Here is a 27,767-nt window from a genome sequence, read left to right as displayed (position 1 = left end):
CCATGTCGTCCTTTTCAATCAAATCAATGACGATCAGCCATGTCGTCCTTTCAATCAAATCAACGACGGTCTACCCGTCCTTCAAATCAATTCAATCAAACGACGATCAGCCATGTCGTCTTTTCAATCAATCAACGACGATGACCCGTCCTTCAAATCAATTCAATCAAACGACGATCAGCCATGTCGTCCTTTCAATCAATCGACGGTCTACCCGTCCTTCAAATCAATCAACGACGATCAGCCATGTCGTCCTTTCAACCAATCAACGACGGTCTACCCGTCCTTCAAATCAATTCAATCAACGACGATCAGCCATGTCGTCCTTCAAATCAATTCAATCAACGACGATCAGCCATGTCGTCCTTCAAACCAATTCAATCAACGACAATCAGCCGTGCCATCCTTTTCAATCAATCAACGACGATCAGCCATGTCGTCCGTTCAAATCAATCAACGACGATCAGCCGTGTCGTCCCTTTCAATTCATCAACGACAATCAGAATATAATTCAATAGGTCTGTTTGTCTGAAACTAATTGTTCCCCACGAGAGTCTGCCTCGGCCTGCCCCGAACGAATACCTCTACTTCAGTCCAGCTTAGAGCACATTTTTCTAGCAGTCCTATTGCTCTGTCTCGGATGGTCCTTGATAAGGAGATTGGCTCTGATTCCCAACAGATGGAATTTAACCTCCCTGACGCGACCTACCCGTGATTGTTGGAACTATTCGTGCCAAGGATAGCTTGATCCCCTCAACGACGGTTTGCCCGTCCAATTTCAAATAAACGGCGGTTCGCCCGTCTAATCTCAAATCAAGGATGGTTCAACGAGTCGTCCTTCAGTGATGACCCACCGTCTCAAATCAACGATGGTTCAACGAGTCGTCCTTCAGTGATGACCCACCGTCTCAAATCAACGATGGTTCAACGAGTCGTCCTTCAGTGATGACCCACCGTCTCAAATCAACGATGGTTCAACGAGTCGTCCTTCAGCGATGACCCACCGTCTCAAATCAACGATGGTTCAACGAGTCGTCCTTCAGTGATGACCCACCGTCTCAAATCAACGATGGTTCAATGAGTCGTCCTTCAGGGATGACCCACCGTCTCAAATCAACGATGGTTGAACGAGTCGTCCTTCAGGGATGACCCACCGTCTCAAATCAACGATGGTTCAACGAGTCGTCCTTCAGCGATGACCCACCGTCTCAAATCAACGATGGTTCAACGAGTCGTCCTTCAGTGATGACCCACCGTCTCAAATCAACGATGGTTCAACGAGTCGTCCTTCAGTGATGACCCACCGTCTCAAATCAACGATGGTTTAACGAGTCGTCCTTCAGTGATGACCCACCGTCTCAAATCAAGGATGGTTTAACGAGTCGTCCTTCAGGGATGACCCACCGTCTCAAATCAAGGATGGTTTAACGAGTCGTCCTTCAGTGATGACCCACCGTCTCAAATCAACGATGGTTCAACGAGTCGTCCTTCAGTGATGACCCACCGTCTCAAATCAACGATGGTTCCCGAAGTCATCCTCAACGATGATCCATCATCCATGTTCAACGATGGTCCGTCCATTCTGAATGACTACCTCTACTTCAGTCCAGCTTAGAGCACATTTTCCAGCAGTCTTATTGCTTTGTCTCGGATGGTCCTTGATAAGGAGATTGGCTCTGATTCCCAACAGATGGAATTTAACCTCCCTGACGCGACCTACCCGTGATTGTTGGAACTATTCGTGCCAAGGATAGCTTGACCCCCCTCAAACGACGGTCCACCCGTCCAAATTCAAATCAACGACGGTCTATCCGTCCAATTTCAAATCAACGACGATCTATCCGTCCAAATTCAAATCAACGACGGTCCACCCGTCCAATTTCAAATCAACGGCGATCTATCCGTCCAAATTCAAATCAACGGATAGATCTATCCGTCCAAATTCAAATCAACGACGATCTATCCGTCCAAATTCAAATCAACGATGATCTATCCGTCCAATTTCAAATCAACGACGATCTATCCGTCCAATTTCAAATCAACGACGATCTATCCGTCCAATTTCAAATCAACGACGATCTATCCGTCCAAATTCAAATCAACGACGATCTATCCCCACAATCTGCTTTCCCCAACAGAGTCGATGCTCTTGCAAAAGGATCATTCCCCAGGAGAGTCCACATTTCTGTGATCTGTCTATCAAAGAAAGCGAAGCAGCGGTCTATCCGCCCCTACGTCGAATCAAACAGGTTCTTCAAATTCCTTGCATTCTGGATAGCCTCGAAGAGGGTGTCTAGAAAACCTTTGACGTTACTTGTCTCCAGTCAATGGTGCTTCAAGTGCCGTCAAAGGGGGGCTTCTGTAGACACCCCATTCTGGCCCGTCCGGATAATGTCATTTGTCGATCTTTTATTTCCCCAATGATGATTATAGTCGAAAACAGATCAAGGACAAGGGTGTGCTTAAGCCTTGAGCGTCCAAAACCCATTTCAAACCCTTCAAACCAGAGCCAAACGGCCCTAGCAAAACCCAACTGGCATACGCCAGTGTCTTGGTGACGTACGCCAGTAAGCTGCCACGTGTCAGTCATCGACCAGTGGTCCAGCTTATACTGGCGCACGCCAGTAAGAAATGGCGCACGCCAGTCAAACCCAGTCAAATCAACTTTATTCAGCCACTTGGGCGGGACTTTTGTGCCACCCTGACGTCGGCCACAGTGTCCCTGATGATAGCTTTCGGCAGGGGCGTCCCCTCTCTCTCCTACACCCCCCATCAACTAATCCCATGCATTTAATGCATGGAAGGCCTCTTTTGTTCCTAAGACCAGCCAAACAAGGCCTGGCCTTAACTGATCTCAGTCCATTTCCCTCTTTAAATACCCCCCCTTGCATTCATTTGCAAGGGGTTAGCCACATTAAGAAGGTGCCATCTCTCTTCTTCTCCTTTCTTCAAGCCTTCTTTCTCCTTTCATCCATTGAAGGAGAAGAAAAGGTCATACACTTCCACACATCCTGCTGGAACCCAGTCATCATATAAGCCACCATCTTCAACCCTCAAGTTCAAAAACAACCACCAAACCACAATACTAAGAGGTATACCACCTTTGTGTTCTTTTCTGTTTTCAACTCCTGAGGGGGGTCAGTAAGGCCCAGGCTAGTAGATAATACTAGTCCTGGCCTTAAATAGACAAAATACAGCTATCGTATGTGATGAGACATGGCGCACGCCAGTTTACAAACGCCGTACGCCAGTCATGGCAGTATGGGCACAACTGGCATGGGGATCATGGATCGTCATTCCTTTTGTTTTATCTTTCTGTCGACCACCTTAGCATGCTAATAACCAGTTTACTGCTTTCCATATTTAGAACTGTGTAGTGGTGGCATCCTATCTTGTTCATTTCTGCCATGTAAAGGCCTCTGGGATCCTTCTGGTCATGTTCCAGAACCCAGATGATGCAAAGCCAAACACTGGAATCAAAGGCAAAGTGGCGTACGACAGTAATATACTGGCGTACGGCAGTAGGCTTCTGGGTCCAGTGACTGGCCCTTGCATCTGAAGCGTAAGCTAGGCCTATCTTCTGTCCCACACTGTTTTGGGGTGTTCTGCTTTCTTTCATGGCCTAAAGCCATTCATTTTGCCCGTGACTGTGTATATTCTGCTATATTAAACTGCGTGGTTTGCCCTGGGTGTGCGCTGGTCCTTTTCCAGAGCCCAGAGGGTTGCAAACAAAGACTGAGAGATCCAACAAGTGGAGTACGCCAGTTTATATGTGGCGTGCGCAGGTTGTATCACCATGCAGTGGCTCGACCAGTGCATGCTGGCAGAATCTGCTCACGTCACCTTGTGACGGCGTACTGCAGTTTGCTCGGGATGCTCAGTGCTTGTTCTCAATCTATACTTAGCATCGCAATCAAATCATTCATAAACATTTTGTCATATAAATTACAACTTGTTACAGTTTTAACCCCCGTTAACTGTTCCCCCGCCCTAACTGGCTAAAGAATGATCAAATGAGAGAAAAATGCAAGCGCTTTTACAAAATGCCCGAGTAGAGACCGATCTCCGGATTGGGCGAGAGGGGTGCCATAAAACCCTTCCCCTCTCGTAACCTGGCTCCCGAACCTCAGATATCGAAGGTGACGACGGACCGGTCCATGCCTTTTTCAAACTCAAACAAACGTGGCAAACGTTTTCGAGTTCGGTTCCTTGGGTATTCTTACCGCTAAAACCCGAGTGGCGACTCTGAATCGAGGCGTTTCGCCGCGCTTTTCCAACAACAAAAGGGGGCCGCACCCAATTTTACGAATAAAATTTCCGGGGGCGCGTGCCCACACATGTAAAACACAAGAGCATTGTGCATAGTAATCACACTTTCAAAACTTTGCAGAGAAGGCTTACCGGAACGGGACCTAAAAAAAAAGGATAAAAGTGATAACCATGTTCCTCAAACTTGGATTGTGCGATTGACTTGTCAAAAGTTGAAGCAAGGTGTGTAAGCTGGCTCTCCGTAAGTTGGTGGTGAGATTGGGCCCTCTGTCAAATCCATTTATCTATCTCTATTTACATATTGCAGTAAGACAATACGTTGTTGAGATATCTTTCATTTCAATTTTTTTTTCTTTCAATTCCCATGCATATATGTCACGCGTTCATGCTAGTTTAGTGTTTTTCGAAATCATTCTTCTCTAGCAATTGTTTTCTTTGGAATATCTACTTCAATGACCGAAGCCGAGACCATATGTAGTTGCAGAACCACTACAGGATTACTGGACAACAACCAATGCATGTGATGATTGGTCGACCAGTTGAAGTTACGAAAAATCCACAACCCACCTTGGAAGAGGTATTCAAGCTAATTACACCCTCCTATATGTAAATTGCATTACGTAGTGATTATCTGTCCAAGTTGGCGCATTTCTATGGGCGATTCCAATGTGGGAGAGGTGTTTAGCTCCCTGTTTGAAGGGAAATGTCAAAACTGAACACCCCCTCCTCTCCAAGTAGGAATGTCAATGTGATGTGTGTCTTACTTTTTACTATAGAAATATATATATAGCAAATCGACCACCAAAATGTTTCTTTGATAGCTAAAACCAATTCTCTTTACTCGAAGTTCTGTATTTGCCTCTGTTTTTTTTGGTAATTCCTTTCTGGGTTTTTTTTTATTATTCAATATAGGACTAATGGTGGTGAAGGGATATATTATATGGGTTGTTTATTTGCCTCCTGATCTTCTTTGGAAGGTGAATGAAGTGTATAGCTAGTTTGTCGAAGCGCTTCAAGATTTTTTCGAGAGGCACAAAGCAAGGGTGGGCTATGCTGATCTTAATTTGCGAGTTCTTTGATCAGTGCTTTCATTTTGCCGCCTCCCCCCTCTTCCCCATATCTTCTTTGTTGTCCATGCCATCTGTTGTATCTTCTTTGTTGTCCATCTGTTGTATCATCGACACATTCCCCCGGTTTATTTGCTTCATCGTTTAGCTAGCTTGTTTCTTTTCCTTCCTATTTTGTTAGGTGAATAAAATTATTAGGAGAGTTTTACTTCAGGGGAGGATGATCTTTCAAAGGGGTCCGATCGATGAACTACTTACCTAGTGATTGATCTATTGGTCAACCGACATGTACACATAACATAGAATGTGTAAAATTTGCAATCTAGCATTTGGCATCCAGACTTTACAAGTGAACGTAATCGCAATCAACTAATTAATCAAATCAAACTTCATATATACCTTCGCTGGCATAGTTGTAACAAGTTGGCACTGACATCCATGCTCTCATGTTCAAAGTTTTTGTTTTGGACCAATTAAAATATGGAATTTTTTCAAACTTTCATTGAGTGTCTTGCAGCAGCGGAGCCAGGATCTCCACTCGGGAGGGGCCGAACTAAGATGAATTTTTTTTTTTGACAAAAATAAAATTCAGATTGATTAAGTATATTAAAATAGAGTTTAAAATTTAATTAAGTATGCTAAAAAAGGCTTTAACCATCAAAATGATAAGATGTGTTTTGTGTTTCTTTTTTTTTTTTTCCAAAATGAAAATTTTGAAATGACCTATGAGAGTGTTATTCCATTTTACATGTGGCAAATTAAGTGACAGCCAAATGATGAACACATTGTGCTCCTTACATTAGGTGAGGGTTCAAACACCACCAACTTCATCCCCTTTCTCCTAAATTAGTACTGATTTATTTTGTTTAAAAAAAAAAAACTTCACATGCAAAACTCAAAAAAACATAAATAAATAAACACTCGAGGGGCCTTGGCCACCCCCAGCCCTTTAATGGCTCCACCAATTGGTGTCTTGGTAGTGGACGGCGTGATCGATCTCTCCAATTCTCTCATTGGACCGCATACCGAGTTATAAAGTAAATGACATTGACACCCAAATGCGAGGTTCAGCTGAGGAAAAGTTTTCTGACACAAAAAAAAAAACAAAAATTACTAATAGCATTGAGTGTCAAAAAATTTGAACCAATGCTTCCATTGATCTCTTATACCCTAGCCGACCATACATGGAAGCTGGGGTTCAAATTTTCAATTCTTCTATTTCTATTCTAAGGGTGCCACTTAGGGCTTCTCTAGCGTGCCACCTCATCTTGTGATTTAGAATAGCAAGGAAATCTAAATGGAGAAATCAGAATCTTTCAACAATAAATCCCCAAAAAAATTTGGTCAGGTGGGCATAATCAGAAAGCAACTAAAGGGCTTTCATCCAAGTCGGAATTTTGAATATCATGAACGCCAGACATTCCAAACCTTGGGTTATTGGAGGTTTGTCCGACCGTTAAATTTTAGGGCTCCAGAATTAGTCGGGGTGCGCGCATGTTGTCATGGACATCCGATTTTTAAGAAAATGATGATTCTCTAGAATAGAAGAAACAGGTGGTCTTGATAGGAATTAACGTACACGTTTCCATATATATTGGGTTTCCTATGTTCCAGAGTCTTCCACAATCGTATAGTACCATTCCATTTTAGCTTTGGAAACTCGTATACACCAGATACCACATGCATCACATATACACCAGATACCACATGCATCACAAAAGATGGAATTTTCAAACTTATGTTTGGACCTTTGAACTTGTGGGGAAGACTGAAAAGTGGAGGAGAAATGTAATAGGAAAAAAGGGTAAACGTGAAGTTGCCTCCCATCTCAGTTGGTAGAGCAGGTAATAGACACTTAATTTCGTGAGAGTTCAAACCCCACCCCCACATTCCTTTCTCCTAGTTGGATTTTCTTAAATTGAAAATAGAAGAATTCGCTTCGAACAAAGAAGGATAGTTTTTTTTTTCCATAATAAATACATGCGCATGAAGTTAACTGCTTGAAATTTTTTGCTCGATACTTGAGTTTCAAGTCTCTATAGTCTGTTGGGAAGAGTTAAACATCTGCTTTAACGCTCATATCACGTGGTAATATCTTAGCTTCGAACTTGAAATAGATGCATTGGAATTTCCTACAAATAGCTATGCAATGTTGAGACGTTTGCAAATTTAGTTTATGAAGAAAACTGCTTGTGACGTAATAGGGGTGGTTTTTTTTTTTGGTGTCATTCATTCTTCCTAATCTACTATATCCTAGGGGACTTGAGGAGAGGGATGGTTGCTTACCGCGGGAACCACAGTAATCGAACCCTGCCCATGTGCGTCGGAGTATAAGAAAGACACCAACTGCACTCCACACCACTTGCGGCAATGGGTGTCATCTTATTTTTCTTCTCCTTAATTAAAAATCAATCTTTTAACGTATAAACAAGCCAAGGTTTGAACATGTTTAGAAACTCATTTCGAGTCATGTTTGAGTTAATTAAATTAAACTTTCATTCAATTCAATCATAAGTACCTTAAATTGTAAGTACCGTAAGACTGGCTCCATTCTGCTAAGTTTTATTTAAAAAAAAGTAATTATTTTTAATTTTCAAACTTAAAAATAATGTATTTGCTTAAACAATTTGTCTAAAAAAAGGAAAAAGAAAAGCAGCAATGTACCAAGGATAGAATTAAATATGCATTATTTACAAACATAAGTATTCGATTATTCAAGAAAAATCAATATACTCTTGGCCGCATTGAATTTCCCTTGACCGCTATGAATTATTCATGGACACGTTGAATTGCGCTTGGCCACATCGAATTGCTCTTGGCCAAATTGAATTGCACTTGGCCGTATCGAATCGAACTTAGCTGGTACGAATTACTCTTGTCCGCCTCGAATTACACTTGGCCACATGTAATTGCAATTGGCCGCGTTGAATTGCACATGGCCGCATGGAATTGCACTTGGCCGGATACAATTGCACGTGGCCGCGTGGAATTGCACTTGGCCGCTTTTAATTGTACTTGGCCGCGTCGAATTGCACTAGGCCGCTTCAAATTGCACATGGCCGCATGGAATTGTACTTGGCCGCGTATAATTGCACTTGACCGCGTGGAATTGCACTTGGCCGCGTGGAATTGCACGTCCAAGTGCAATTCGAGGCGGCCAAGTGCAATTACTAGCGGCCATGAGTAATTCAACGCGGCCAAGTGAAATTCTACGCAGCCAAGAGATTCGTAGCAGCCAAGTGCAATTCAATGCGGCCAAGTGCAATTCGACGCGGCCAAGTGCAATTCCATGCGGCCATGTGCAATTCAAAGCGTCTATTTGAACGAAAACGTCCCTGAAGCTGGACTGGAAGTGGTGCAAGAAATTATTAGTTAAAAATCCCACAAAATCATCTTCATCCACCGTGCAAAATGATGGAAATAGTTGAAGGAATTATGCTGCAAATGAGGAAAACTGAATGATGAAGAAGTTGAAATGAGAGAAATTCTCTGGATCACGAGGAATTATGGTGTTCTGCTGTTGCCCTAATCAGATGATCGAGAATTTCTACGTAAGTTTTGTTGCAAGCCTTGCGTATTCGTGTGACTTGACGCAGGAATCATGAACAAAATTACTAGTATTAAAGAAAGAGTGTAGCTCGTGGCCACATTATCCGGAAAGCGTGAAATGGAACTACGCCTCTCTTATAAACAATGGTAGCACTCTTTTACTCTTGGCCGCCCTCTATTGCTCTTGGCCGCGGAATTTGATTCCGGACCGCTTAATTTTGCAACGACGCCGTTTGGATTAATGAGAACTCGCATTTCGGGAATACGAGTTCTATGTGTGCATGGGCAAAGCCAGGAACCAAACCCGCATCTATGGAATGCGATTTACGTAAGACCTCGAACTACTTTAGCAAATCCCTCCCCTCTCCAACTCACCATCTGTCAAGTTTTCCATACTTTTTTTAAATGAATTTTAACTGTTGGGGGCTGATATGAAGTAGGCTATGTTTAGAATGTTCGTAATGTTGGGTGAATTAGGATTTGATTACAGTCGTGAATGAAAAATGGGTAGAAAGCATATCATTATAGAAATCATCGGAGCCACTAAGCCGAAAACACATTTTAAATCATCGGAGCCACTAAGCCGAAAACACATTTTAAGTTTCATTCAATGCTCAAATCCGTTATTCTTAAGTTTTTCCTCATTGCTTAAGTGTTCCACAGAGTTTATAGACCATCCACATTTCATGGAAGCATATGGAAAATCATTTCATCATCGAGATTCGTTCAAAGCAAGGCTTAAACGTTTACAAACAATTTTGGACAAAAACCACTTTGATTAGAAAATAGATTAATTTAACAAGCTTTTAACAGTTCTAACCACGCGTAAATTAGATTTCGGGAGTGTCAATAGCATGCACTCAAAGTTTGGCTTGTTTGGCAATTTTGAGGATTGCGCCCGGGACGCAGAGACATGCGCCAGGGGCGCATGAAATTGCGTCTGAGACGCATCAAAGTTGTAGAACAAGTCAATCTTTGCAGACTTGGTCCGGACACTCCCGAACTCAATTTTATGAGTGGTTTGAACCGTTACAAAGCTTGTTGAATTTATTTTCTAACCCAAGTGGTTTCGATTCAAAATTATGTATACATCAGAAGAAGTGACCATTTCAACAGTATGCTAAGTTTAATCCCAATGGATATCTAAATGAGCTCTAGATTTGATCCCAGTTGCCTTTTCTAGTGTCTGGTCCTAATAATTGTATGCTGAGTTGATTTTCAATGTTCAATGTTTAGGGTCTCTTGACATAGTTAAAAGAGCCTCATTTAACATGTTTCATGTCATGGGGCTTCAAGTAGTTCGATAAGCACAGCTCGCATCATTTAATTTGGCCCCGGGCAAGAACGAGAAATAGGCAATGCACCATCCTTGCTGCTACATACATTGACCTCTCTGTCAATAATGCGCCCAAAAATAAACCAAAAGGCGGATTCCATGGCACAATATACTAAATAACCAATGCTAACAGTGAAGAGACTAAGAAAAGTTGCAGTCTCGCAATTGACATGAGTTTTTGCAGAAACCCCTATGTGAAAAAAGGAAAAACAGTCAGGCAAATGCAAAAATGTGCTGTTATGAATTGTTATGATGCAAAGTCCTCCAGTTTGATATAAAAGACAATGCAGTTGGATGTGATTTATTTTCTACTTTTCAGGTAAACAATAAGAAACCTTGCTCTATGCAGGGATCTACCACACACGAGAAGCTTCAACATCTTCATTCTTCTCCTTATTGAAGGGTTTGATCATCTGAATTGATTCCAGCATTTGAAAATATTTATAAGTAATTCAAATGTAATTTTTTGCACAATGGTGGTATACATGACGTGATTATATAAGCTTGAAGGCATTTCAATGGGACATTTCGGTCTGGGATTGGTAAAATATTTTCTCATCGTAGCCACATATAATTTCAGGTTTGTCTTCCATGTAAGTGGACCAACGTCTAGCCCCAGTTATCATTTTATCAGCGACAGTTACACGGAACAGCAAAAGTGTTGATTACATAAAGTCATTGACAGTGAAGGCAAGGTAAATTTTTATGGGGGGCAATGAAAATCTTGATCCTGTTCACTAATTTCAGAACTGTAATAGTTTTGATTCTTTGTGTTTCTTCCCTCACATGTACTCCAGTTGAAATAGTCTGACAGTTACGAGAATCGGCTACGATGTCCAAGGAAGCTAGGCTTGTTAGAATATGCACCAAGGATAACAAATGCTTATGGCTTTGCACACAACTGCCAGTTGATATCTTAGTTTAATTTGAAATCTTTGCTGCAAAGCTATTAAGGTTCATCTGATTTCTGCTATTTCTCATCCATGGCAACCAAAGTTTTCAGATTAGGATTGTAAATTAATGTTGCACAGATGGAAATATTCAAGTTGCAGTCGCTGCGGTTGCATCTGCTGTTTACGATCTCTTTTACACTTTTGGATCCATAGTTGCACATTGTGGACTTAGGCTTCTTGATTATCATTGTTGTCAATTCCTCTATAGTGCAGAAATTGAAAACAGCGATAAACAACAAGCCTAAGTCCACAAAGCTTTCATTGAGCAGTCACAAGCACGTACTGTTCTAGTCTGTTTGCTCGTGTTCAAGTCTAACCAGTATTAGTCATTGGGCTTCTCCTTCCTCTACTCTCATGTGATCTATGTGTAAGAAAACATTTGTATAAGATGAAATCAGATGCTGAGAAAACTGTTATGGGCAAGTTTGAAGCACCCGACCCTGGAGACAACTGGACTCTCTCTCTCTCTCTCTCTCTCTCTCTCTCTCTCTCTCTCTCTCTCTCTCTCTCTCTCTCTCTCTCTCTCTCTCTCTCTCTCTCTCTCTCTCTCTCAATAGACTGAAAATAATGAACTTTACATAGGAAATTGCTATTGAGGAGCCTGTTTGCTCTCTTCTTCGCTGATGTGGCGCAATTACATGTGCCCCGGGTGCACTCCTATGCGTCCTGCAGCAATTACATGCATCCCAGGCGCACGCCTTTGCACCCCATGCGCACCTCAAAGCTGCAAAAAAAACACACAACTTCGCGGGCTTGCGACGAACACTTCCGAATTCGGATTTGTGTGTGATTTTAACCCCCAAAATTTTCTTGAGTCTAATTTCTAACCAACATAACTTGGATCCAAAATTAATATGAAATTAAAGATTTGAAATTTTTTAACGCAGGCTATGTTTTGCACAGTGCGCCTCAAGCGCAATTACCTGTGCCCGGGCGCACCTCAAAGCTGTTAAAATAAGGCCTAACTTCGCGAGGTTGCCACGGACACTCTTGAACTCTGACTTTTGCGCGATTTGGACCGTTGAAAAGCTTTTTGAGTTTAATTTCTAACCCAAGTGATTTGGATGACTTTCTATTCATCGAGATCTGAATATAGAGGTCCTATTCATTGTTTGGTGTTGAAGCAAGGCCTTGAATGGATAAGAGCAGGGAAAACCACGAGCAAGCTTTATCTAAATCTGCTAACTTCTAGCTTTTATTCCCGTTGAAAGCCTTTGTTAGTTTGAGAATACCTCGGCTTCCGTCTTGGGCACAGTGACTCTGTACGAGAGCACACCCCTCCCCGAGCGTTGCCCTCTCCGCCCTAGAGCTAACAACTCTACTCTCGCCTAGACTCTTTCCTAGACCTACAAGGAAAACTCTATGCAGGTCAGAAATTGATGGGTATGTTGGTCGGCAAAGGTTCGCTTTTGTTCAATTGTGAGTGTAGTGAAGGTACGATACAAGCAGCTCAAGCTATGATTTACTCTGCTTACTCTGCTGTTTGGATGATTGCCAACGAATGAAGTTTTTCTTGTTCATTTGACACTTGATCCAAAGAGCCAGATACTCCAAGTTGAATCATCCGGTCTTGGTCCAAACTTGGAATGGATAAGTAGTCATTCGTAGCTTTATTAATATGGCAAATTATTATCTGCTCATGATTTGGCACTCTGGAGGAATGGCCGTATCATGTATGCTTAGTTTCCCTCCATGAATAAGAGCATGATGCTCTGCACATAAAGAGAGGTCCGTGGATGGAAATAGCCTCTGGAAGGCTTTGTAACCAACAAATACTCTAACTTGTATAAATATGTCTACCGTGAGATTTTGATTCTTTTTGTAAAGAATAAACTGCTTGTCCCGCTCATCAATCAAGCTGAAACCTACGATCTAAAGTTTCATTTTTCATACACCCCGTAAAATGAGTCCCCTCTTTATTAGTGAAATGGGCATCTCAAAGTCGAACTTTTGCGTTTTTCGCGTAATTTGCATTAAAAAAGACTTAGCAAAGCTATCCACGTTAGCCACCTCCGGACTAGGTCTCCCTGAACTTGGAGGCGGATCATGAGGAATCTTTGACCAGCAGGATCGAGAAACACACAAGTGAGTTACCAGGAAGTGAGGAAGTCAGTCTCACGGTCAGAGTCGGAGAAGGAGCACTACATCAATGAGATTTCGACTTGATAACTTACAGCGTACAGGGTTTGCTAAGGAAGGAGAGCAGGCAAGCCTTGATTTCTGAGATAGTAGGTAGTTGACCGGTCAGTGAGTTCATTGACTTAGTAGTTCCTGTTGCTAGTAGTTGCTGTAGCTAGTAGTTCTTGTTGCTAATCAAAGACGACGTGTAACTAGCCCCGGAGGGAACCGAATGGAGGTAAGGAGGAGTGGTTCCGGAATCTTATTACTTGGACCGGGCAAGTTCAAACCCTAGAGTATAGAAGTAGATCAATCAATGACTTGGCTTGGAGATCCCCTCCAAAGCAGGATATCTATAACGGCCACAGATAGCTGGTTGCTTATTGTAATCTCACAATACCACTTTAGGTGACTGAGCCATTGTCGCATCCTTGAGGTTAGAAGATTTCAAAATTTTATCCATTTGGCAAAATCCTTGCATCATCCTTCTTTTAAATTGAATCAAAACCAATTTGGTATAGATATAGAGGGTATGAAACATTACTGAGAGATGGTGGAATCAAAAAATTAAAGTAATAGAGGTTTGACTATGAAAAGTGGGTCTTTCTTCTTTTTTTTTCCTCGGAAAACTGGAGATATTATTTAAGTGGAACAGTGGTCCGAAGACCTAACATCAGCAAGTGTAAGATTAGCTAGATATTGGGGGACAGGACCTCCCCAATTCTCTAATCGAACATCTAATAGGGATTGCTTAGCCATCGAATGGACTACCCTATTACAAGACCGTTTAACATATTTAAAAAGACAAGAGAAAAATAATGGAAGAAGCTCTAAACAATCCAAGAGAATAGAGCTACAATCGGACAATGATTTTTCTGCTTGAGTAAGTGCTTGAACAATCTGAAGTGAGTTGCCTTCAATAATAATGTTAGAAAAACCTTTGTTCGAAGCAATAACCAAAGCTTCACAAAAACCCAACGCTTCAACAGCTCTCGGGGAGAAAAAACCAAGGAATGGAATGGATATCGTACCCAAGATATGGCCTAAGTGATCACCAGCCACAATCCCAACACCGACAAAACCATTTTTCCTACCAACAGCGCCATCAACATTGGCAAATCGGTCTGCCTTCAACCCACCTTTCATAGGCAAATCTCTATTACCTTAATTGTTTGATTCCACCAACTCTTAGAAAATTTCATACCCTCTGCTAGCTGTATCAATACCCAATAGGTTTAGATTCGAGATATAAAAGAAGGGTGATTCAAGGAGGTTTTGCCAAAATAATTTATTTTTTGACCCGTTAAGGATAAAAAAAAAAATTCAAATCATTTAGTTTCCAAATAATTTTTTATCCAAATTTATTGGGTTAGAAATCAGACACAACAAGCTTTTCAACGATTCAAATCACAAGCAAATTGGAGTTCGGGAGTGTTCATGATAAACCCGCGAAGTTAAGCTTTTATTGCAGCTTTGAGGTGCGCCCAAGACGCATAGGAGTGCGCCTAGGGCGCACTGCACTGAACATAGATATGTCGACTCTTCCCCTCCTGCCCAATCACGTCCCGTCTCTTCTTCTTCCCTCATCTTCCTTCACCACACAACCACCACCTCACCACCTAGACCAAGATCCAATCCCGCCATCTAAGTTTTCTTTTTTTCATTCTGGGGGCTATGGGGATGTGGTGGTAGTTGTCGTGAAATAATGGTGGTGAAACATCAAAAAAAAAAACCTAAGATTGCAGGATTTGACCTTGGTCTTGGTGGTGAGGTTAGTTAAGGAAGAGGGGGAAGAAGAAGAGACAGGTGTGATTGGGCAGAAGGGGAAGAGTCAACATATCTATGTTAAGTGCACTACCCCTCAGGCGCAAGTACATGCGCCCAGTCGCACTCCTATGTGCCCTGGGCGCACCTTAAAGCTATAAAAAAGGCCTACCTTTATGGGCTTGTCACGGACGCTTCCGAACTCTGTTGAAAAGCTTGTTGAATTTCATTTCAAACCAAAGTACTTTGGATCTAAAATTATTACAAAATTAAAATATTTTAAAATTTTATCGTGAGTGGGTCAAAAAAATAGATTATTTTGGGAAAATCCTTGCATCACCCTTCTTTTAAATCGAATCAAAACCTATTTGGTATTTATATAGAGGGTATAAAAATTACTAAGAGATGGTGAAATCAAACAATTAAGGTAATTGAGCTTTGACTAAGAAAAGTGGGGCCAAAAGATCATTGGAGCCACTATGACAGAAGAACGTTTTGTGCCTTTCTAATCATTCCAAATTTCATTCGATACTCACTTCCTAGTTCAATAATATTACTTTCTTAATTAAGAGTTTCATAGAATTAATTGGACTTTACACACTTCGTCAAAGCATACGAAAAAAGTTTCATCATGGAGATTCGCCCAAAGTCGGACTTGTACGTTTATGAAGCGAAATATGGATGTCCGCAAGCACTAGAACTGATCCAAAGTCAGATTGATGTAGAATTTGGATATGATTGACGTCGAAATATGGATGTCCCAAAGTCGGATTGATGTAGAATTTGGCTTGTGTACTAGGAGTCGTCCCCGCCCCTCTACATGTTGCATACTCTCAACCATTTCAGTTGTCTAATTAGGACAATGTATGCATGACTTTTAATAATTTGATCAACAAAAAATTATATCCATCCTTTTTAGCGAACAACAAAATGGACCAAATATCTCATGAACGATTACGACAATACCGGCAAGCTTGTATTTGGCTACGTACCATAAACCCATTAAAATAAGAATCAAATTCTTATAGTTTCACACTTGCGGGATTGGATCTTGCGTGAGGTACAGTGGTGGTGGTGAAGGAAAGAGGAGGGAAGAAGAAGAGACGGCGGGGCGGTTGGGCAGGAGGGGAAGCGATGACAATATCTATGTTTTGTGCAATGCTCCTCAGGCGCAATTACATGTGCCTGGCCTCAAGCGCACTCATGTGCGCCCCGTGCGCAAGTCAAAGCCACAAAAAAGGCCTCACTTTGTGGGCTTGCCAAGGATACTTCCGTACTCCGATTTTTGCGTGATTTGAACCATTGAAAAGCTTGTTGAGTCTAATATCTAACCCAGGTAATTTTGAACCAAAATTATTTTGAAACTAAAAAAATTTGAAAATTTTATCCTTAACAGGTCAAACTATAATTTATTATGGCAAAATCCTCGCATCACCATTCTTTTAAATCATATTTGGTATAGATATAGAGGGTATGGAAATTACTAAGAGATGGTGGAATCAAACAATTAAGAAAATAGAGCTTTCCATGACTCTGAAAACCGGGTCGAAGGCAAATTGATTAAAAGATCGTTGGAGCTAGTCATTAAGGGAAAAGACGTTTTTGCGCCCTTCTACTCATTCAAAATTCTATTTGGTACTCACTCCCTTGTTCTAACATATTCCTTTATTAATTAAGAGTTTCATATTAATTGGGTTTTGCACCCTTCATTTCATGATGGGGATTCGCCAAAAGTCGGACTTGTACTTTTACAAAGCTAAATATGGATTTCCACACCACAAACAGTATAACTTGACCACTACTTATGACTACCACATCACTGCTACCACCACTACTTAATTCATCTTTGGTTGTGTTGATGAAGAAATTCAACTTGGGTAGTGTTTCTTGCTCTAAGAGACTATTTTTTTTATTTGCTGCATGATTATTTTCTTCTATTTCCCATGTGCTTTTGGATACATCCAAGCATCCTTCATTTCTAAACTCACTCGATGAATTGTGAATCAAATCATCCGACAAAGTCTTGATTGCCTTCAAACCTCGAAAGGGAAAGTATGAGGCATTTGATGGTGCGATGAATGCAGAGGACGTGGAATGGTTTGTCGGTTCGGTCCTTAATGGGGACGTAAAGTTCACCAAGACACGGCAGAAACCCAAAATCAAGTGAGAAATTTAGCGGCATCAAAATCAGAGTTGAAAAGCTAGTGCTACTTGCTTGATCATCAGTTTCCAGTCTATAGTGAAAAGAAGAGGCATGGTCGGGCAGGAGAGGAAGAGCTGGCATATCTATGTTTTGTGCAATGCGTCTCAGGCGCACGCCTATGCGCTCCAGGCACACCTCTAAGCTTAAAAAAAAGGTTTAACTTCGTTGGCTTGGCATGAACACTTTCGAACTCTGATTTACTCGTGATTTTAACATTTGAAAAAGCTTGTTGAGTCTATGTTCTAACCCAAATAATTTGGATCCAAAATTAGTTCTAAATTAAAAGATTTGAAAACTTTAAAGCGGGCTATGTTTTAGGCAATGCGCCCCAGGTGCACTCCTATGTGCCCGGCGGCAATTACAAGAATCCCAAGCGCACGCCTCTACGCCCCGGTAGCACCTCAAACCTGCAAAAGATGGGCTAACTGCGCGGGTTTGCAATTAACACTCCCAAACTCCAATTTGTGTGTGATTTTAAGTGTTGAAATGCTTGTTGACTCTAATTTTTAACCAAAGTAATTTGGATCAAAAATATTTTGAAATTAAAAGATTTGAAATTTTTTAACGTGGGCTATGTTTTGCACAATGCACCCCAAGCGTTATTACATGAGCCCCAGGCGCACTCCCTATTCGCCTGGGCGCATTTCAAAGCTACAAAAAAAACACCTAACTTCGCGAGCTTGCCATAGACACTCCCGAACTCCGATTTGTGCGTGATTTGAATTGTTGAAGAGCTTGTTGAGTTTAATTTCTAACACTAGTAGAGTGGATCCAAAGTTATTTTGAAATTAAAAGATTTCAAAATTTTTATCCTTAACGGGTCAAAAAACAATTTTTTTTTGCAAAATTCTCGCATCACCCTTCTTTTAAATAGAACCAAAACCTATTTGGTATTGATATATAGGATATGAAAATTACTAAGATATGGTGGAATCAAACAATTAAGGAAATAGAGCTTTGACTTTAAAAAGTGGGTCGAAGGCAAAACTATTGATAGATCATCGGAGCCATTAAATTTAAAAGACATTTTTGTGCCCTTTTGCTTTTTCAAAATTCCATTTGGTACTCACTCCCTAGTTCAAAACATATTCGTTTATTAATTCAGAGTTTCATAAAGTTAATTGGGCTTTACACACTTCATCAAAGCCTAGGGAAAAAGGTTCATCATGGGAATTCGCCAAAATCGGACTTGTACTTTTACAAATTAAGCTATATATGGATGTCCACACTACAAACACTAAAACTTGACCACTACCTACGACTACCACATCGCCACTACTACCACTAGTTACCACCCTTTGACCTCACCATTACTGTTACGATTGGCCACCTCACCACATCGATCACCATCACTTTACTTCCGCACCTTCAGCACCACCTCATCATTTCACATGTTATCACCACCAGTCCACCACAACAAGCTCTCTACCACCCGCCGCTTTGTGATGAGTACAAAAGGAAACCATCCTTCCTTTGCCATGGCAGCAGCAGGAATGAGTATAAAAACACACGCACACAGAGAATGCATCGCCAAGAAATAAGCACGCAACAAAGTAATGTCTAACTGTTTTCTTGGCGAACCAGATATGTTGGGCCACTTTGGTGCAATATATACTTGGATTTGAATAATAACGTTTGCAAGTAACAAATAGACAATATTATTGAGCAAGGTCCAATACCACATTCAGTAATCATGAATTGAAGACTCAAGGAAGCAATTGTGATATGGTTAACATAATTCAAGCTCTTCTATTCTAGTTCTGTTCCTTCTCGATACAGAACCTCGATGGATTGCACACAAGGAAAACCGATGAATTACATGATACTTTCAATTTCAATGTGTTACATACGACTGAAATAAAGTCATAATCGGTGAGGTAGTGCTGGTGGTGAAGCAAGAGGAGGGAAGAAGAAGAGACAGGGGGCGTGGTTGGGCAGGAGAGGCAGAGTCGACATATCTATATTTAGTGCAGTGCGCCTCAGGCGCAAGTACATGCGCCCCAGGCGCACTCCTATGCGCCCCAGGCGCACCTCAAAGTGCAAAAAAAGGCCTAACTTCGCAGGATTGTCACGGATCCTCCCGAACTTCGATTTGCACGTGAATTAAACCGTTGAAAAGCTTGTTAAATCTAAATTCTAACCAAATTACTTTGGATCTAAAATTATTTTGAAATTAAAATATTTTAAAATTTTATCCTTAGTGGGTCAAAAAAATAGATTATGTTGGCAAAATCCTTGCATCACCCTTCTTTTAAATCGAATCAAAACTTATTTAATTAGTATTGATATAGAGGGTATGAAAATTACTAAGAGATGGTGGAATAAAAAAACTAAGGTAATTGAGCTTTGACTATGAAAAGTGGGTCGAAAAGATCATCGGACCCACTAAGATTAAAACACGTTTTTGCACCCTTCTACTCATCCCAAATTTCATTCAGTACTCACTTCCTAGTGCAAACCTATTACTTTATTAATTAAGAGTTTCATAGAGTTAATTGGTTTCACATACTTCATCAAAACATACCAAAAAAGTTTCATCATGTAGATTCGCTAAAAGTCAAACCTGTATATTTACAAAGCGAAATATGGATGTCCAAAACACTATAACTTGACCGATACTTACAACTACCACACCACCACTAGCACCACTACCATCATTAATTGACCACCCTTCGACCTCACCGACATCTTCCTTCACAACCACCACTACCTCACCATCTAGACCAAGAACCAATCACAACTATCACCACCTCACAGCCATTGTTTCACCGCCACCAGTATCTCGTCACTAAGCGAAATAGGGAGCTTAGTCATGTAATTCTTTCAAACGTCTTGCAGTACTCCCGCTGTCATTTCTTGCACTGTGTTTGGGTTCTCAATCCTTGCTTTCGGGACTTTTAAAAGTTTGGAATGCGTTTCAAAGCAACTTTCATGCTCGTGCATGCACAAGTGAATTATGTGAATTTGGCATGGAGTACTCCATTCAGTACTTCATAGAGAATGTCCAGCATTGTTGTGATCTGGTTATATATTTTTTTTCTAATCTCTGCTAATCCTATCTCATCTTCCACAAGGTTTGTTGTTTAATTATGAAATTTATAGATGATCAGAAAAAATGAAAAGAACTAGGTGTGTTGGGATCTTGATTTATAGAATCGAATGTCCTTTTTTTTCTTTTTCAGTTGCCCAATCCATTTCCCAAACTCCCTAGCTCTAACCTGGCTTTGAAGTGGAGGGTTTTTTTTTTTGGGCCCAATCCATTTCCCAAAGTCTCTAGCTCTAACCTGGCTTTGAAGTGGAGGGTTTCTTTTTTCTTTTCTTTTATTGGCAAAAGAATTTTATTAATCTCCGAACAGAAAGTTACAAAGACCAAGCGGGAGTGGGACGAAAGCTAGCGGCATCACAACCAAAAGCCTACATCCCAACTATGTTGGCACTTGGCACCTAGGCTAAAGACAATTATATGCCACCTGCTACCAAAGAAAGAAAAGAAGTTAACAAGGAGCCAACCGAAAAGAAAAACAAGACCAAATTCCACTATCCACATACTCTGCAACTGAACCAACGTAACCAAAAGGGAATGGATTTGAGACCACCAAGATCCCACTGTCATAGGTACCGAGCATCTCGAAAAATAGGGTTTCTTTTGCCGTGCCCTCTTTCAATAGGCCAAAGCCATTTCTTTCTGGGTTATGGGAAGTTTTAAGGGCCATCTTGCATGCTCCTCAGACTAATTTTGATAGCCATTTCACACGTTATTCATAGGTGAGGTGACCCCAATCTTTGGGGGCAAAAAGAGTAAAAACTAAGACCTTGACTATGGGGACCTTACGGAGATTAACAGTCCAAATATGCACAACATCATCTCCCAATCCGGTAGCAACACGGATAAACAACCCTCTTCAAAGCATACCCAAGGAGCAGGCATCCATCCAATCTTCGCTTATCCAAATAGCCATAGGGGAGCCCGAACTGGCCCATACGAAAATTTATGTGGTTCGACCAAATTTTGCGATGTCCAATTCATTTGAATTTTTATATGAACTCATTTTTAATAACATCGGGAATCACATGAGAAGCTCTCAATTTCTTTCTTGAACACGAACAAGTCTCTTTCTAATGATAAATGACCCACGCACGTAATACAAAATGTGATATATGGCAGTTCTATTTAATAACAGAGCCGTTCTCTTCTTTTTTTTTTTGTCATTCAAATCAACGACGGTCTATCCGTCCAATTTCAAATCAACGACGGTCTACCGGTCCAATCTCAAATCAACGACGATCCATCCGTCCCAACTTCAAATCAACGACGGTTCACCCGTCCAATTTCAAATCAACGACGGTCCACCCGTCCAATTTCAAATCAACGACGATCCACGCGCCCAATTTCAAATCAACGACGGTCCACCCGTCCAGTTTCAAATCAAACAGGTTCTTCAAAATTCGTGCATTCTGGATAGCCTCGAAGGGGGTGTCTAGAAAACCTTTGACGTTACTTGTCTCCAGTCGATGGTACCTCAAGTGCCATCAAAGGGGGGCTACTATAGACACCCCATTCTGGACCGTCCAGATAGCACTACTTTTCGATCTTTTATTTCTCCAATGATGATTATGGTCAAAAACAATCTGAGGATGATAGTGTATTTGAGTTTTGAGCGTCCCGAACCTCTTTTAAACCCACTTCAAACCCTTCAAACCAGAGCCAAACGGCCCCAGCAAAACCCAAACTGGCTTACGCTAGTACTGTGCTGACGTACGCCAGTGATCTGCCATGTGTCGGTCATCGACCGTTGACTCAGTTTTCACTGGTGCACGCTGGTCCATATGTGGCGCACGCCAGTCAATCCCAGTCAAATCAACTTTATTCAGCCACATGGACGAGACTTTTTGTGACACCCTGACGTCGGCCACAGTCTCCCTGATGATTACATTCGACAGGGACGTCTCTCTTCTCTCCTACACCCTCCATCAAGCCAAGTCCCATGCATTTAATGCATGGGAGGCTCTCCCCTTAACCAAACCAGCCCTAACCCAACTGGTTAAGGCCCTTTTTCAGTTTCTCTCTCCTCTATAAATACCCCCTCTTGCATTCATTTGCAAGGGGTTAGCCACATTAAAGAGAAAAAGTCCTCTTCCTTCTTTATATCTCTCTTCTCCTCCATTGAAAGAGGAAGTAAAGGGGCCTTTCAGTCACACACTCCACTGGTACATCCCTCACATTGCCACTCTCTATCTCCCCAAAATCAAAGCTCAAGCCATCCTTTCATCCCAACCAAAGGTATACCACCTTTGTGTTTCTTTCTGTTTTCAACTCCTAAGGGGGATCAGTAAGGTTCAGGCTAGTAGTCAATACTAGTCATGGCCTCAAACTGGTAAAATACAACAATCGTGTGAGATGAGACATGGCGCATGCCAGTACACTCATGCCGTACGCCAGTTATGGCAGTACGTGCACTACTGGCGTGGAGATCATTTGATCATCATTTATGTTAATTTATGTTTCTGTCAATCACATTAGCATACTAATAACCAGTTTACTGCTTTTTATATATTTAGAGTTGCTTAGTTGTAGTAGTTAATGTTTACTCCTCATCTGTTTGAAAAGGCCTCTAGGATCCTTCTGGTCATGTTCCAGAGCCCAGATGATGCAAAGTCAAGCACTGGATTAAGGCCAAACTAGCATACGGTATCATATGACTGGCGTACGGCAGTTTTGTCAGGATCCAGTGGCTGGCCCTTGCATCTTAGTTTAGTCTTGACCTCTTTTATGTCCCCACGCTGTTTTTTGGGCATTCTATTGTCTTTCATGGCTTGAAGCCATCTGATCTGTCTGTAAATATATATATTCTGCTCTATTAACTGCGTGGTTTGTTCTGAGTGTGCGCTGGTCCCTTTTCAGAGCCCAGAGGATTGCAAACAAAGACTGAGGGGCTAGATAAGTGGAGTACGCCGGTTGTGTGGTGGCGTGCGCAGGTCTTATCAGCGTGCATTGGTTTGGCCAGTGCGCGCTGGTGCTGAGCCTGCTCACGCCCCTTCAGGGCAGTGTACTTCAACGTATTCGGGTTGCTCAGTGCTTGTTCTCAAGCTATATTTATCATTGCAAGCAAGCATCCACATCATTTTGTCACGTAATTGCAATTTGTTACAGTTTTAATCCCCACTAACTGTTCCCCCGTCCTAAATGGCTAAAAAATGATCAAATGAGAGAAAAATGCAAAAGTTTTACAAAGAAATGCCCGACTAGAGACCGATCTCCGGATTGGGCGAGAGGGGTGCCATAAAACCCTTCCCCTCTCGTAACCTGGCTCCCGAACCTTAGATATCGAATGTGACGACGGTCCAGTCTACAAGCCTTTTTCAAAATCAAGCAAACGTGGCAAACGTTTTCGAGTTCGGTTCCTTGGGTGCGTTCCGCTAAAACCCGAGTGGCGACTCTGAATCGAAGCGTTTTGCCGCGCTTTTCCAAAAAAGGGCCGCACCCAAGGAACTATAACAGAGCTATTCATTCGATAAAGACTTGATCGAATCATATTTATCAGAAGAGGGTGCACGATGGATACATTGAACTGTCTAATGAACAATTGGAATCATGAAATAAAATCGTAATGGAAGGTATTTTTCATTACATGAAAAACTGCACAATGGATCATCACCAGAAAAACATCTTTACAGGACAACCTGTAAACAAAGTTCACGGCGCTCAATCACTCGCATCCAAAAGTGTTTTGGACAATCCGGATTAAAAATCAATTTTGACTGGTAAAAATTAATTATAACCGGTCAAAATTGAAAAGTAGATCGATCTTAACTATTAATTGCCGAAATGGACGGCCGAGATTGTGCGGAGCTATGAATAAGTTTCTCTCCGATCATCACATAGAGGATTTTGATTACTTCCATAGACACGTATGAAAAGATAGATGCAGTAAAAGAAAGAGAAAGTTTCCACTTTCAGACTCCTCTCAACAGCCTTGACGGAATAATATAGATCTAAAAAAAAAATCCAAGGTGAAAATCTTTTTATTTCCAAACTTGAAACTTTAATTTAAGATAAGAAGGAATCTTCAGCAACAACCCGACTCCTTGCACACCAGATGAGCATATCGATCTGCACAGATCGCGGTGTGGGATCCATTCTGGGTCTCGCATAAGTGATCCGAGCTGTTCATTAGATGCAAAATATTTTTCCAAAGGCTCCTGCAAAAAAATAAAAAATAAAAATTAAAAGAATAGCTCTCAATCCGATACCTATAGTTGTTTGACTTAATTATCTAACTTTTCATTTAGTTTTCAAGATCTTGAAAAGTTAAATTATTAGATCGAGTACTTATAGGTGTTGAATTGAGTTAATTTTTTGGCAAGGACCTTCGAAAGAATGTTTTAGACCTAATAAACGGCTCCGATTGTTTATATAGGACCCAGAGTGGGCTCTACACCACAATCTGTGCCCAATCACCGTACACATTTGCGGTGCAATCAGACTTTCGATCTATTCCTGTAATACTTTACCTTAAGGCGGCAATGATGCATAAGGAAGGATTTAAGTAAAGCTTTGAGTTGGAAAAATATTATTTGAGCAAGATTTATCGAATCTTTTTCTGGACTATTATGGAAACTGCAATATTGACATAGAATCTAACCGCAAAACTTAGCAACTAAAATTGTTATAAATAAAAACCATGCAAAGCATGCAATATTATCACAACAAGTACTACTACTACTACCTACAAGCTTTTCCAACGTCCAAAGAAACTTTTGAAATACTCTTATTAGCTAGTCTCAATTTTCTGCCGTGGAATCTATAGCCTCTCAACCTCAAGCTAAGCCTGTCAGTATTCGCTACAATGCTACTGTAGCCCAGAATGGTTCCGGTAACTACACCACCATACACGATGCGTAGATTTTGTTTTCTTGGGTTACCAAGACACCCTATTGGCAAACCACAATCGACAATTTTACAAGGACTGTGATATCTACGGTAGCGTAGATTTTGTTTGGGGTTATGCAAAAGCAGTGTTTCAGGATTGCCGCTTATACGCACGCCGAATCGGCTCCGATGGCAACATGGTTACTGCTCAGGGGAAGTATAGCTCAACCTTGGATAGTGGATTTTCATTCCAAAACTGTAAGGTTACCGTTGACCCTAATCTAGCGCTGCGTAAGAGTGAAGTGTCAGTTGTCCTTGGTCGGCCGTGGATGGATTACGCTACGGTCGTGTTCATGGAGTCATTCCTAGACGCTATCGTCAAACCAGAAGGGTGGTCGATCAAATGGGATAACATACCCAAACCCCATATATTCTATGCAGAGTATAATAACTCGGGTCCAGGTGCAAACACAAGTGGAAGGGTCAAATGGCCAGGGTATAGAGTGCTCACAAGTGTCGCTGAAGCTATCCCTTTTACGGTTTCGAAGTTCATAGAGGGAGATTCTTGGATACCAGAAACGGGTATACCATATCAGGGTGGTTTAAATGCGTGATGGAGTTGCTTTTTCTTATATATTATCTCCTTCATTAGATATAGTGAAGGGGAAAAGAACAATATAGGATTACGTACGTAGTTTTTTTCATGGTACTAGGGACCTTCAAATATATATTTGTCGTTTGGAGTTTTTTTTTTTTTTTTTAAATCCGCTGTGATATGGAGTTCATTCCTTATTATTTATGGTATTATAAAGTTCTTTAATTCTTTAAATATATATTTGTCATTTAGGTATTGCTTTTGTTAATCATTACTCTTGTTAATTTCTAGCTCAAGTGCGAATTGCTTTTGGTTCAAGTGAACCTTGTACGCAGTTCCAGGGTGAACCTGGTACGTGTAATTAATCAACAAGAGAATTTCTCATGTGATCCATGCAACTATCATTACTTTATTTAAAGAGATTCGAGCCATTCATTTACATTTAAATGAAGCATATTTATTGCAAAAGAAATAAGGGCAAAGTCTATTTTGACCTTCCGTGATTTGGGTCATGTGTGGATACGCTCCTTGTGTTAAAAAGTGTGAACATACCTCTGTAGTTTGTAAGGTGTGCACATAACACCCAATTTCGTTTACATTAACGTCAAGCGTGACGGACGCGAATTAGAAGTCCGATATACTCTCATCTTCTTTCTTGAATCTAACCAATCCATTCCATGTAGCAAAAATTGGATCTGAACCATTGACATTGTAGAGTTTGACGAGTACCAGATCCCTACCCAAATTCAAGTTGATCCAAAAATAAAAATCTCATGGTCGAATAGAAATTATTATGACGCAAATTTTCAATTTCAAATTTGCCATTCAATTTAAACCCATTTTCGTTTCTAAACCCCGGATTTTATCTGAAGCTAACTGTAGATATTCCAGGCTTGTATTCTGTACAATACAGATATAGGAATGGATGTCCTTGGACACTGAATGTAATGTGTTGGAGAGATATGTACCATTTTTGCTTCCATATATATAATTGAATTTATCACCGTGAAAACTAATTCAATGTTAAAAATTTGGAAGAAATAACAATTTTGATACTACATGTGTAAATGATTCTTTTATGTTCCCTTTAGATGTTGAGTACGTGGATAGAAATAAAATTAACAGTATCGACAGAGATTCTCCAAATGAAGTATATCTGGTACTCGTGTGAAATATGGGCTCCACGTACACCCAAATGAACAGTAAATTCAAAATTTTGGTGGGTATGGAGTTTAGTCACGTAATCCTTTCAAATGTCTTGCACTCTTGTTTTCAATTCTCGTACTGCGCTTGCGTTGTCAATTATCGCTTTTACTACTTTTAGAAGTTTGGAATGTGTTTCAAACAAGTTTTCACGCTCGCCATGCGCAATCAAATTATGTGACTTACACGTGGAGTACTTGAATGTCTAGCATTGTTGACATTGTTGTGATCAGGTTATTGGTGGGACTGGGACAGAGTACTCTGTTTCTAGCTTAATAATAGTTACTGTTTGAGTTATGGGAAGTGTTACCGCAACTTTACATGTGCCTTGCACTAATTTTTATAGCCATTTCATACATTACTCGAGGGATGAGGTGACCCCAATTTTTGAGGACAAAAAGAGTAAAATTTAAGACCTTATGGGGCGCCTACCTTTAAGTCCAAGACATTAATTATTATTAGGCCAAATTTTAGAGAATCAGACAAGTTCATTACTTGATTGTTTCATAGATGACCTAATTAGGGGATCATAAATGCTAGAACCACAAATGTCTATACAAATACATGCACAAACATACCTACATTCACTTTGGGGTCCGCACACATTTTCATTAAAAAATGAACCTTGTGTAAGTGTCTTGGGGTGCTAGAATGATTGTTAGGTAATTATCAAGATTTTCAAATAAAAATCATGGATAAGCAAGTGTTCGGTTGTACAAGAAAAAATATGGTGCAGATGAACTCATGTAGAGTTTTGAAGTTTAAAAGACTACAATAATTCTGGAAAGAATTTAAACTTAGCAATAAAGCTAGGGAAATTTATAGAAATGGTTCTCCTAA

This window comes from Rhododendron vialii, chromosome 1a (genome assembly GCF_030253575.1).
Source record: "Rhododendron vialii isolate Sample 1 chromosome 1a, ASM3025357v1".
Taxonomy (NCBI): Eukaryota; Viridiplantae; Streptophyta; class Magnoliopsida; order Ericales; family Ericaceae; genus Rhododendron; species Rhododendron vialii.
The sequence above is the reverse complement of the archived record's forward strand: the minus strand, read 5'-3'. Positions refer to the sequence as shown.